This window comes from Mesoplodon densirostris, chromosome 3, assembly GCF_025265405.1.
Source record: "Mesoplodon densirostris isolate mMesDen1 chromosome 3, mMesDen1 primary haplotype, whole genome shotgun sequence".
NCBI lineage: Eukaryota > Metazoa > Chordata > Mammalia > Artiodactyla > Ziphiidae > Mesoplodon > Mesoplodon densirostris.
The window spans coordinates 84,913,058-84,926,722 of NC_082663.1; the positions used below are offsets into that span (position 1 = coordinate 84,913,058).

Genomic DNA, 13,665 nt, shown 5'->3' on the forward strand with positions numbered 1-13,665 from the left:
AAAACTGGAGGCAGAAACACCAGTTAAGAGTCTTAGAAAAGTAATACGGGTGAATTAGTGCAACCACTTTGCAAAACAATTTGGCACTACCTGGTACAGCTGCACAGACACATACTCCATGGCCCAGCAATTCTGCTCTTTGGTGCAGTCCTTAAAGAAACTCTTCACATGTGCATTAGAAACCCTGGATATGAATGTGTGCTGCAGTATTATTTGTATCAGTAAAATCTTGGAAATCTCTCAAATATTCATTAAGAGTAGAATACATGGTAGCATATTCACACAGAGCAATGAAAACGAGTGAACTACAGTTCCATCAACATGTAAGAACCACCCAATCATAATGTTGACTGGAAAAAAGACAATTCACAAGAGAATGTTATATATCATCTTGTTAATTATATAATACACATTTAAATGTATTAATATATTTATATGTATATACATATATAAATTCTCTTGTGAGAATTGTATATATTACTTTGATAATTATACATACACAGTTAAATATTTATTTATATATTTATGTGTATATACATACATAAATTCTCTTGTGAATTGTTTTAATAGCATATTTCACTTTTACTAATTTCAAAGACATATAAAACAATTATATTTCCTTTAGGAATACATACAAATGTGGAAAACCTATAAGGAATAGTAAGGGAATGACATAAAGTTCAGGGTATTGTTCACCTCTGGGGAAAGGAGGCGTGTATGACTGAGGAGGAGCCCACAGGACCTTTCTGAGGTTCTGGTGACATCCTACTTCTTAAACTGGGCGTGTATAGTGTTAGCCAAAAAATAATGCGGGAGGATGCAAATAAGAAAAGAGTTTATTTGGGGTCTTAAGAATTGCAATTCAGGAGACACAGATTCGGGTAACCCTGAAAGAGTGCTCTGGGGAAGAAAAAGAGTCAGGGGCTTAAAAAGACAAAAAGGCAAAAAGCCACGAGGTTGTTGAAAGTTGCCTGGCAAGAATTGTGATTGACTGTGACTTGAGTCAGAAAACATTTAAAACAACTTAAAAAAATCACAAGTTGTTTCAGGATAGGAGTCTGATAAGTAGATAGACTGTCACCAGTTATTTTAGGGTAAGAGTTCAATAAGTATCTTGAATTTCTGGCAGGTGTTCTGATGACTTCATCAGGCCAGAAGGTCGGATTCCTTCCAGGCTGAGACATGCATAAGTCACACTTCCTTAATGACCTCGCAGCTCCACTTTACAGGGCTTGCTTAGCTATACCGACTCCATTTTGATTTTCTTTCACAACAGCTGAATTTATTTTGTTATTATTTAACTGTATAGGTCCATTTTATATGCACTTTAGTAGTTGCAATACATTTCACAAATTGAAAAGTTGAAAACAAATAATAAGGACTTGATCAAGGGTGGTCATAGTGGGCATATAAGGCAGTACATGTGTGATGTGTAATTCATGATCCATTTGGGTAAAATTATAACGAGTTAATTTTCAACTAGCAATACTGGTGCAGAGGTTCTCCAAACATGAGCTGTGACATATTGACCTTCCATTCCACTCCTCTTCTGTCCCACCTTCTCCATACCTGTAGTTGATTCCCTAGATACAGATTTGCTCTTATATGTTTCCAAAAATATTTATGGAAATTAAAGACTTATGCTATATCTCCCAGTGATATTCTGATTTATAATAAGAAATATATATATTTGGTCATTCAGATGACCAAAAAATATTTCTCATATACTTATTAATGTATAGCCATGGACTGGTGATTAATGAAGCAGCCATGGTAAGAAAGGACAAGAACTATCCTTTGAATGATTATATTTTTCTAAATTTTCCTCCCCCCGGGAAGACAGCAAGATGCAGTAAGTGAGGAACATAGCACAGTGCCTGACACATAACAAGCATTCGACAGATAGGCTATCTCTTGTAACCCAAATGTCCTCAATAAGCAATTATCTCACCCTCAGATGTCGTCTCTTTAATACTCAAACAATAATCCAATCCTCCACTTTGCTGGATTGATAGGAAGGACTGCCTTTTGCTATGTTCCCCTTCCCAGGCAATTCAAGGACCACTACATGTTCCACAAACCAGCCCTGGGATTCTTCCTTGCCTCTCCCTCTGCACTGTGACCCAGGGCTGCTCTGCAGGTCGCACCACCATAATTTCCCCATTGCTGTGGATGTCTGTCCCAGCTCTTACCTAAGCATTGACCCACACCTTTCTCTTCATTCTCTAAAACTCAGCAAAGCTAGGATACAGGGATGAGAAAATGGATACAATGCAGACAGGGAAACAAACTTGGATATTTGTTATGACTATTCACGGAGTCTACTTCCTGTACCCCTATACAATGACCCCCCACTGACCATTTCTCTCTGATTGCTCTGCTGCTGGGACCAACGTGGCTGCCACTGACCAGAGTACACTTTGACCGGTTCCTCCATACCTGCTTCAGGTATTTAAGCATTCAGTGTCTCAGGTATCCTTTCGGGAGGTTCAGGCCTTTATCTCAGGAGAGTATAAATGCCCACTGGAGCATCCACCCAGCACAGCACCCTCCTACAAAGGCAACAGCATAGTACCTGGCTTCTCAAGCATCAAGAAAATACTGGCATTTAAAAATAGTTATTTGTTGTAGCCAACAATATTTCAGAAACATAGAGGTCTAATCTCAAAGCATCTCCTTGTATTAATTTTTGTATTTTTTTCATAAAATAATCTCATGTTAATTTTGAAAGAAATTTTCAGTCCCCTAGGCCAACCTCTCACTGTGTATTGGAAAAAATGAGACCCAGAGAGGAGAAATGATGTGCATGTCACATAATTCGTTAGCAACAAATGCACAATGATGAGAGTCAGGTATTCTGACTTCCTGTAGGCTACTTTGAAAAGCTTTTTTTCTTTTCCAATACATGTTAAAAACAAAAATTTTCAACACCCTTATGTAGTCTTCTTCTGCTTCTAAATATGACTGGAAAATCTATGTCATTTTTTTTATACATCTAGGACTTTTTCTTATTGAAACCAAATCTCCAATGCCATCTCACTAAGAACTTAAATAGAGATGCAAATCTACAGCTGCAAAATGAAAATAAAATACAAATATGATGAGAAAGAAAACTGTGTAGCAAATGTACCTCATTTTCAGTTTTCAAGTAACTGAAAAGAAACAGAATGCTATGACAAAGGGTAGAGAATACGCCTTTTAAAAATAACATAACCATTTTTCTAACAATAAATGTATTACATACTTATTTTGGAAAGTCCAGAAAAGTATGATAGATTTTTTTCATATTCAACAAAATTGAGATCATACACTCAAATATCTTTGAAGAGCTCATCAGTCCTTCTAATTTCATCTACCTGTGCTAAAACTAAATATTTTTCACTTGAAAAATATGTGGGATTTCCACTTTTTATCAGAAATTAAATTAGTCCATCTGGCAAAAAATTAATTTCTTTTTTTCTTTTTGGCTTGTGGGATCTTAGTTCCCTGACCAGGGACTGGACCTGGGCCCTCAGCAGTGAGAGTTTGGAGTCCTAAACAGTGGACTGCCAGGGAATTCCCTAAATTAATTTCTTATTTTTTAAAAAAAATCAAAGTTTGTGGAGCAGTGTTGGAGACAGTGATTTCCAGAAATTTCTAGTGATTCAGTGGCTATTGTAGCCCTTGTCTCTGCTATACCAGCTTCTCACCCTGCTAGTAACCTTTCCAAAAATGTCAGTGAAGAAAACAGTATTTACTCAGACTTTACTTGACCTTGTAATCTCTACTGTCCAGTCAAATACTATTAGCCTCTTCAGTTTCTCCAATAAATCCATTTCCTATTAATTGATTTCCTTCTTATATCTCCCTATTCCACCTCCCCTCTCCTTAATCCCATCATACTCAATTGTGTATGGGGAAAGTTTTTATAGCTTACATTATAATATTATATATAAAACCTATCATGTATTCTCTTTGTGGTCAGATTTATTTTCAGTCCACAAGCATATTCAAAGTATGAACTACTTATGTGATATTGCTGGCAGCATTTTAACACTCTTCAGAATCAAATATTTGGTTCTTCATTAGTGCTGAATCTACATAAAATTGATGATCCTGGTTGTCTTTGTAATTATTTTGTTTCTAAACCTTGGACTTTATAGAAAGAATTAATTATAACATGTGTCTGTTTTTTAACTGCTAAATTGGATAATGGTTTAATAGCTCAAGGGTATTACTTGTGGGAATTTAAGACTTACAGGATTCACTTTCCCCCAAGTCTGTTTTTCTGCAGTGATCTATGGCTTTGATTTTAGTAACAAACCCACCAAAATGAGAGTAGGTCATGGACTTTCATTGTGAGTCAGACTTGCTATCTTAGCCAGAAAGCTAGGTAGAGAGAACATAATTTGGTAGGAAAAACTTACCATGCCAAAACAAATTAACAACTTTCTTGATTAAAAAAAAGTAAAAAACTGCACCTAATAGGTAGATGAGCTCATATTAAATAGCATATTAAACAAGAATGGTTTTACTTTTATTTGCAAGGTGTTTATACTCTACCAACTAAGCTATACTCTAGCTTAGTTGCTCCATGGCATGTGGGATCTTCCCGGGCCAGGGATGGATCGAGCCCTTGTCCCCTGTGTTGGCAGGTGGATTCTTAACCACTGTGCCACTAGGGAATTCTCTCAAGTCTATTTTAAAGTGTCACAAGGTAAAGTAATGTGAGGTATTCAAGAAGGCTGTGCATACCTAATCTGGCAGAGCTTTCTGCAAAATAGTTTGGTATTTGATTTATATGTGCATCATTCAGCGAAAGAAGGGAGAGTGGGAGTTTGCCTGAGAAAAGAGAGAAAGGTTTCACACTGGCATTACATCAAGGGAGTTTGACTTGGTCTAACTATTTCTTATTGCATTTTTCACATCTTGAGGTCTGTTTGATGCATAAATTTCTTAAAAGTCTAGCCTCATTTAAATAATTTATGTACTTGAATGCCATTTCTAGACTCGTTCTTCTGCACACCCCAGAGCTGATCAGAGTGTGGTGATCCCTTTGTTTTCAAAGGAGACTTCATGTTCACGTTCTACAGGGGTTAGTAGAGGAAGACAAGAAAATAGTCCCATAATATTTCTGTCAGTTAATGGGAAAAATGTTTCCTCCTGTATATATCATGATAGGTAATTGAATTAGTACACAAGTAGGAAAGGGTTTGTTATTTCATACTCCTATAGTTTTTTCTTAACACCATGAAATTAAAGACATGCCAGCATGGAGCTGTGTATTCCTGATCACTTTCAAATAAGCACTGTAGTATATTATTTCTTTTATGTGCTTTTATAGCACATGCAGTGCAAGATAATTGACTCCATGACAGATGTCTATATTTCAGAGGAAAATTTATTTGCGAAAGAAGAAACATATATTACTGATTTAACATGGGGCTATTCATTATGTGGCCCAGAAGGTGCTTATTGATGACTTGTAAATTGAAATTAATATTTTCTCTTGTCGTTCTGAATGTACATAAGCAAATTTCACTGTTTGATATAACCAATTTGAAGCTTATTCTACTATTTGAACGTAACTTTCTGTTCTCAATAAAAGTTGGGAGCTCTTAGATATTACTTGAAGTGCTATGTAATGAGGAAGGGTGCACTTTTATTTCTTTTCATGGAAGTCTACAGCCCAGCACATTCCTCACATTGCCCAGGATAAGTTCTGTCCACTGGACCCATCTTTACAATGAAATGACTACCAGAAAAGTCTAAAGATAAGGAGTACGAGAAAGAAAGATTCTCCACGGAGCTTCCTTTAATCTGTTACTTGTGCTCAAAATGCCACTCTTTTCCAAGACAAAATCTAGTAGGCAACAGCATCTGAAGACTCTGACACTTTTCTGTGAGGTGGACTGGCTTGGAGAATTGGCAGTGTTAGGTGAACAAGGCTGCTGTGAAGGGAAACTGAGAAAAGGGGAGGTTTATGGATGAATGTCCTTCTGCACCTACTTTTAACACTGCCTAAGACCAATTCTGCTGCCTGTAAATGAACTCTCTCAATTTTTTCTTCTCTTTTTTTTTTTCCTACCAGAATTTTTCCCAGGGGAAACTGGGCTTTTTATCCCCATCAGCTGACTAGATACTTCTTGCAATAAGATCCTATCATGAATATAAAATTAAAATAACTAATAGATACAGAGGGATTACCATATTCAGAAAGGATGTAAGTTTAATAAGGTTTCATTTCAGAGATGATTTTTCTTCTAGTGAGAAGAGAAAGAGAAACTTTGTTCACGCAGGTCTCTTCTAGCCTCTTGAACTTTCAACGGCTTAGCCTTTTGTGCACTAGAGGAAATAAGGGAAGGAAAGGAGATTTTTACAATTAAATTGGAAGTAGTCTTTACAAAAGAAAAACTGGGACACTAAGGACTGGTTTTGTAATGACAGTTCCAGAGTGCACAGCCAACCTCAGGTGAGGTGGAGCCCTGAGGCCAGGAGAAAGGAGTCTTCTCCTTACCTGTGAATGCAAAGTGGTAGGGGTGGCTGGCGTCACTAAGTACGTGCTAAGCTTGAGCCTTCAGTGGCTGGACTGCACACAGACTGGTACTCCCTAAGGCTGTAATGTCTGACATCCAGGCTTGGCGGTGGCTTCCTCAGGCACATTGGCTGTCAGCGCAGCTGAAGCTGTCGCTGTGCCCACCAGGACCTTAAGGGTGTGAGAGAAGGCTGCCATCAGGTAACGTTGAATGTGTCATCCCAGCCGTTCTCCTACATTTTAAGGTAAGAATGTGGTCGCCCACTGAACAGGAAAATTATCTTGATATAAAAATGCACAGAATTGATCTTAAAAATAACCACCACCACAGCCATAGGACTCCTGTCCGTCCCCATTTCCTTCCCTTCCCACAAAGAGTGGCTTCTTATTTAAGGGAGCGTCCCAACTGCTTGCTTTAGTTAATAACGCAGGCCAGGGGGGAGGAATAAGAGTCTTATGGGATGTCTAAACAAAAGAGCCCAACAAGCTGTAAACTGACTCAGCTCTGTTTCCTTGCATCTTGTCAGCGACCATCATTTACAGGATGGATTTCTTATCACTGGCCAAGAGCTTGACGTCATCAGCCTTCTCTGGAATTTGGGAAGTGGGGCGGGTGAAGGCCTGCTCTGAGTCCTGAAGTTTATCCTTGACTCACCACCGCTCGCTGAGAATTCTTTTGGGAGGCGGTCCAGATTTTGCAATCTAACCACTACAGGCATCGGTGTTTTCCCTATAGAGAAATGGATTTTCTTCCTGGGGGTTCCCCGATGGCTGGAGAGCTTTGCCTCCTTCATGCAGCCTCTCACCCTCTTAGTTGGTTCTCACTTTCCTTCCTCGCCTTCCACTGGCTTCTACCTCACCTTCTTCGAGATCCCTCCTCCAGGTCTGGTCCTCCTCCATCCCCCAACCCGAGGGCCCCAGAAGGAGAAAGTGCCTGGAAAGACCAGAGCTCACTGCGCTGGGGATCTGTGCCGGGAACCTGGATGGGAGAGGTTTGGGGAAAGGAGGATAGGACTTTGGAAGATGATAAGCGGCTGGTGCTGGGAAGGAAAAGGCGCGGTGAACGCACTCTACAGGTTTCCTTCGGGGAGATAAAGGCACTGGCAAACACCTGCCCTTGAATTAAAGGCGTATCAATGTGTGTGAGGTCAGTAATGCACAGCACCAAGCCACTTGGGTAGAAACCCTTCCGACTGGAACATCCCAGATCCCTGGCTTCCAGTTTTGTCCTACTTCGGGGTGAGGCGGGGAGGGGGTTGATTTCTGGGTTCCCTGCCTGCAGTTTAGGGGAGAAGCGGTCAGAGTGTGCGCGTTGGGCGCACTACGGGATGAAAAGGGTTTCAAAAAAGGAGATGTGTAGAGGTGGGAAACCAAGCTAGGAAAGGGGACTCCCCGCGCCAGGCCTGGGGTGCGGGCACGGAAGCACTGCGAAGACCTGAGCGAGGTGGCCTGAATCCAGCGACGGGCAGGCGTGTGCATGCGAAAGAAATTGCACTTTTTCCACAGGTTCAGCCCCGGTGCCCCGTTTGCCGGTTCTGCATACTTTCTTTGCCGGAGTCCCTAACCCTGGGCGGGAACGGGAGGGAGGGGTCCTCGATTCTCTCGGGAAAAGTCCTCCCAGCCCCGCGCTGGGCGGAGAGAGAGTCCGACATTTTCCTCGGCCTCTCTCCGGGCAGCCGGCGTGGCCACCTCGCAAGGCTGCTTTTAGGGACTCGGGACTCGGGCGGAGCAAAAGGAGACTTTCAGGCCGGGCCTTGACCCCCTTCCCCAGGCGAGAGTTCCAGCTCTTGGCCACCTCCTGCCCGCTCGTGAGTCCTAACACCCAGCACGGCGACCCCCGCAGGGAAAGCCCGCGACGCTGCGCGCGACCTGGAGCTGACTCTGCGGGGACCTCATTCCCAAGCCCCGCGGCCCGGGCGCGCGAGGGGGCAGGGGCGGAGCGGAGGCGTCGAGCGCGGGGCGGGCTCGGGGGCGGCCGGGAATCGCGGAGCCGCCCCGGGGGAGGGACTGGGAGCTGTCCCCCGGAGCTGAGGGCGAGCGGCGGACGCGGCTGGGCCCCGCGTTCGCCAGGAGGGAGCTCCAGACTCCGTCGCGGCCGCCGCGTGCTCGGCCTGTCCCCGCCCAGGGGGCCGGAGCCTCCCAACTAACTCCGCCCGCCGCGCCCGCCGCTCCGCCGTCCGCAGGCTCCCGCTTCCGTCTCGGACTGTGCTCGCAGCCGCGCAGGTTGGTGCCGCCGCCGCCGTGCAGGTTGGTGCCGCCGCTGCCGTGTCCGCTGCCGGCCGGCGGGCAGGGCAAGGGCGGGGGTGGGAGCGCTGAAGGGGGCTCGGGAAGTTGGGCAGATGCTGGGCGGGGACGGAGATCCTGCTGTCTCAGCTCCCTCCGCTTCCCCGCGCCCGAGGCGGTCGTTGGTTTCCTCCCTGGCTGCTGAGTTCGCGGGGGATCTGGCGGCGCGGCCGGGGAGGGTCTCGGGCACTGAGCCTCGCACTCCCAGAGCCCCTCTCTGACCACCCTTCAGCACCACCACAGCCGAGGTCAGTTGGTAAGGGGTCACCCTCCCGTCCTCCTCACCTTCGCACTCCTCCTGGCGCCCTCACCCTGTGGATAAAATTGTTCATTCGGCCTTTCTGCCCCCAACTTGGAGAACTCTCCTTGCCAGTGAGAAAGGCTCCCCGGTTCCCAGGCCCGCCCCCGAGACTAGTTTCGGGTCGCAGCGGGGGCCGCCGCGAGGGTAGAGCTGGGCTGGAGCCGAGCAGCGACCCGAGGTGCCTGAGTATCGGCGAGTGCCGGGAAGCGCTGGCAATTCCCTCTCCTCTTCTCCCGAGTCCTGGCCCAGCTAGGCGGTCCTTCCTGCCGTGGAGTATAATACGCTGGGTGATCGCAGAGGCGGGATGGAAAGTAACCACCACTCGGATACTTGGAAAATAGGGATTTAAGTCTGCTTTCAGTCACATTCCAATCTGTGTGGCCTTGGTCGCGACCCTTTGGACACCCTGTGTTCTGTTCTGTCAAACGCGGGTCTGCTTTGCCCGCCGCAGAGGGTCGTTCCAGTGGGATCACTTAGGTGTGTTACTTGATTTGGAGCCACTGCTCTCAGGTCTTACGAAGGTGCCTGATGGCAGGTCCTGTGTTCGTTCTAATCGTCAGAGTCCAGGTCCTTCAGCTGAGATGTAATTATGTCTCTCTAGGTGATTTGGCCAATAGCTTTGTTAGGGTAAAAACTCGTGTTTCTGGATCTGATAATTAGTGTTCAGAATTGAAATCGTCTCTTCCCCACCCAACCCAATCAATGTACAAAGCTAGGACCTTACATATTTCTGTGGTCATAGGATTTCAAATAGCAGAAGATCGTTATTGGCACAAGTCTTTGGAAATAAGAACTGTGCTTGCTTCAGATATTTGCCAATCTTTAAAACCTCTTTTCCATCTTAAGTGCAAATTTAAATTTGCTTTTAATTTAAACAGTTCAGGAAGTAGACTTATATTTTAGTAAAGTAAGTTCAGATATTTAGCTCAAATTACTTGTGCCCTATCATTTGTAAATTTTCAGTTTAAAATCACAGGCACAAGAAACATTGTTAGCACCACTCTTATCACTTTATGAAGAAAGCAAGTAAATGGCCTAAGAAAGTCAGCTTTAGACTCGAAGTTAAATAGCTATGGCCTGTCTTTCATGAATTCATGATTTAATAGGCATTTCATGAGTTCCTGTATTGTGCAGTGCATTGTGCTATGTGCTTTTAAAGAGAGATATAGAATATGTTCCTTGCCCTAGAGGGACTTCCAATCTAACTTAGAGACTAATATTTTTATTTCATATTTTTATATAAATATCATGTATTCTAACAACTACATATGGCAAGTAAAATGATGTCAAGAATACATTACTGAAGGCCCTTTAAGATCACTGTTTGGTGAATATACTTAATAGATTGGAAAAAAATAAGTTTAGATAAGCCAATGTTTTATGAAATAAAACTTCAAGTGCTTCTACATCATCAAATGGGAGGCATACATGGAAATAAAATGAATTCTGTATTTTTAGAATGAAAGTTCAGAAGAGCATCCATGTATGTATGATGTAGTAATCAAATGTTAAAAGCTATAGAGATTTCAATTCTAACTTTAGTCAATAAGTCAATTTATGGTGTCCATATACAATTTTTTCTCAACTCCTTGAGAAAGGAAATTATACCATAATGCCTAGAAAAAATACAGAGATGGAATAAGCTAAAACTTGAACACTTAATGGCCTGGTGGGCCCTGGATTGATTCTGGAAATTTGGCTTAAAAAGTTACAAGATTCTTAGTGAGACTTTTTTTTTTAAGAAAACCACTTAAAAAAGTTTGGCTTGGTGCAAAGAATGGGCAGGAATCCCACATGGAAAAGATTGACCAGACTAGGTTGTATTTGGTGTGACTCAGTGACATTTCTGATTCTTTTCCTGCTTCTAGGAAGAATTCATCCATCTGCAGGGTATGTGTAGAATTTCATAGGCTTAACATACCACCAGTATTTGGCTTTGAGAGCTTGGATTCAACTCACACAGTGAGGCTAGGCAGGTTTCGGGACAGCCTGAGGGATATGAAGTTAACTTTACACTTGGCCTTATTGCTCAGTACCTTTGTTTTCCTACTTGTGAAATGAGATTAAAGATTGTGTCACTGCCTTGGAACTGTGTGGTTTGGTGTAATAGTCATGAATATCGAGCCAAAAAGCTTCTTGTGTGTGTAAGAACTTTCTTTTCCCCTTTAACTCCTTTAGCCAGTAAAAGCTAATTGTGAAAATCACATGCAAATAGCTGAAAAGAAGGGCTCTGCATAAAGTTGGTAGTGGTGTCCTGTGCTCTCAAGTCTCATGAGAGAAGTTTCCATCATTTTATCTCCTACAATTTACTGTACTGATGTAGAGAATAAGACCTTCATCTTATCCAAGGTTGAACAGCTAGTGGCAGGAGTAGAACTATAATTTCAATTGCCTGAAAATAGTTCTCTGGTTTCTCCTTACCCTGTGTGGTCTCTTATCATCCAGGGCACATTAAAAATCTCACATTTATAAATTGTGTATGGTTAAGAATTTTGGCTTTGGGTTCTGATGGGCATGGGTTTGAGTCCTGACAGGCATTTACTAGTCGTGTAACCCTGGGTAAGTTACTCAACCTCCTGAGTTCTCAGTTTCCTCATCTGCAGAGTGGGAATAAAGGAAGTACTTAGCTCAAAGGACGGTTGTAAGGATTAAATGAACTAATTGATGTGAAGTGCTTAGCACATTGCCTGTTACTTAGTACATACCTGAAACTCAAATAGTTATTTGAGTTTTCTGAGGGGAGGGGGATGACAATGCAAAGGTCCAAAGTTTTAAAATAAATAAGTGCATAAAAATATAAATACAGCACCATTCTCAATATTTTGAATTAGCCATTCCCAATGGCTTTGTTAATTTATTTAACAAGTGTTTATTGAGCTCCTACTATGTTGGGCCTTTTCCTAGGCAGTGGCATACAGTGGGATACAAGATGGTCGTAGTCACTCTCTTATGGTCTAAAAGTCTGGGGAGGGATATAGATTTGTAAACAGAAAATTATAATCTTATGTGATTTGTGTGTGGAGTAATGCAGAGAACCACAGAAGGTAGGATGGGATGGTGTCATACTGTGCGTCACATCCTAACTGGGGTTGGTGGTGCTCAGGGATGACTTCCCATGAATACACTAAGACCTGAAGAATGAGTGATAGTTAGCAACTGAAGAAGTTGGAGGACTGAAGAGTGTTCCAGACCAAGGGGAACAGCGCATGATGCTTAGAATGGAACTCAGGTAGATAATGTAAAAGAATAAATAAGTGAGAGCTGGAGAGAGAGGTGTGGCACCTGGAGAACCCAGGCTTTGTCTAAAGGGAACAGTAGATACTCAGCTCCAGTCAAGCGTTGTCAGCTTGTGATGCAGGCCAAGTGCTGCCAGATGCCCTGATTTTTTTAAAGAGGAGCTTAAAATTCATATTTCATACATGTGAAATGGCCCAAATGTTTTAAAAACTATTGTGTGGGCCAAAAACCAGATGCATTTTGTAGCTGGTATTCAACCCAGGGCCACTACTTTATGACCTGTATTTTAGGAAATGAAAGTTTAGTGTGGCTAAAGGAATGCATCTTAGAAGAAGAGGCAAGGGAAGAGCCCACAGGTAGGGGCAGAGCCACATCATTCAGGGCCTTGTGGCACTTGCCAAGGAGGGTTGGCTTGATCCTAAGAGCAATGGATGACATCAAAGACTAAAACAAGAGTGGCATGCTTAGATTTGTGTTTACAAGGTATTGATACATTCTGGCTAATGTATGGAAAATGCCTGGGAAGAGGCTATAGTGATAACCATTTAGGAAGCTATTGCAATGGTCCTAGAAAGAAATAAATATGTCTGGAAACAGGGTATTCAAGCAGGATGGAGAGAGATGGGTAGATTTCAGACATGTGTTTGAACTTGCACTGTTGGGAGATAATTCTCCATTAGTCACTCATGTTTCTGCATGTCTTGTGAGCAGAGGCACTGACTCTTTTCATTCCAGACTATCTTTTCAAGGACTTTTATATAGCAGATAGCTGTGGAAGATAGAGGTAGCCTTTCTCTATGGAGCAAAGGGCAGGTAGGTTTACTGTCCATTGTAAAAGATTTGGTACTCTAAGCTCAGGGGTCCACTTCTCTAATGCAAATCATTTAGTGTGTAGGTATGCTATGCTAATACTCCTGCTACTGCTTTTTCTGTGAGTAATGTAATCCTTTGTCTCTTACCTAGGAATCTCATTCCTTGTGTAGGCATCCATGAAACTGTGGTGTGCTTATTTGTTAGCACTAGCCACCAGTTTAGCCACTAGCCACATTGTTTAGATTTGTTCAATTAATTAAAATCAAAAATGTTACTTCCTCAGTCACATTAGCCACATTTCAAATGCTTAATAGTCACATGTGGCAGGTGGCTACTATAGTGGGTAGAGCAGACACAGAACATTTCCATCATCGCCGAAAGTTCTGTTGGATGTTGTTGGTTTAAAGCTTCAGATTGTTTGTCTTCTTGGATGAGTAGAGGCAGAAGTTGTTGATTATGACAGCATACAAATGATGCTTGTTTTTGTGTTAGGTTCATCGGGGTTCTTTCATACAAA

The 13,665-nt window shown here is 42.6% G+C and overlaps 1 protein-coding gene and 1 long non-coding RNA gene across 13 annotated transcripts in view; one reads left to right on the forward strand and one right to left on the reverse strand.

Moving 5' to 3' along the window:
- Window positions 1-6,247: 6,247 nt before the first annotated feature.
- LOC132486264 (uncharacterized) lies at window positions 6,248-9,279 on the reverse strand. The gene is made up of 3 exons (XR_009531466.1): window positions 9,083-9,279; window positions 6,497-6,685; window positions 6,248-6,324 (listed from the first exon to the last, which is right to left on the reverse strand). It is a non-coding gene; the product is annotated as an uncharacterized LOC132486264 (long non-coding RNA).
- PAM (peptidylglycine alpha-amidating monooxygenase) overlaps window positions 8,562-13,665 on the forward strand; it is a 309,920-nt gene continuing 304,816 nt past the window's right edge. For 7 of the 12 annotated variants that reach the window (XM_060093202.1, XM_060093205.1, XM_060093201.1 and 4 more), the window contains exon 1: window positions 8,562-8,761. The gene's annotated coding sequence lies outside the window, so the exon portion shown is untranslated. Of the gene's footprint in view, window positions 8,762-8,923; window positions 9,046-13,665 lie in introns of those variants that run through there. The other 5 variants (XM_060093210.1, XM_060093214.1, XM_060093216.1 and 2 more) reach the window with 3 other exon arrangements.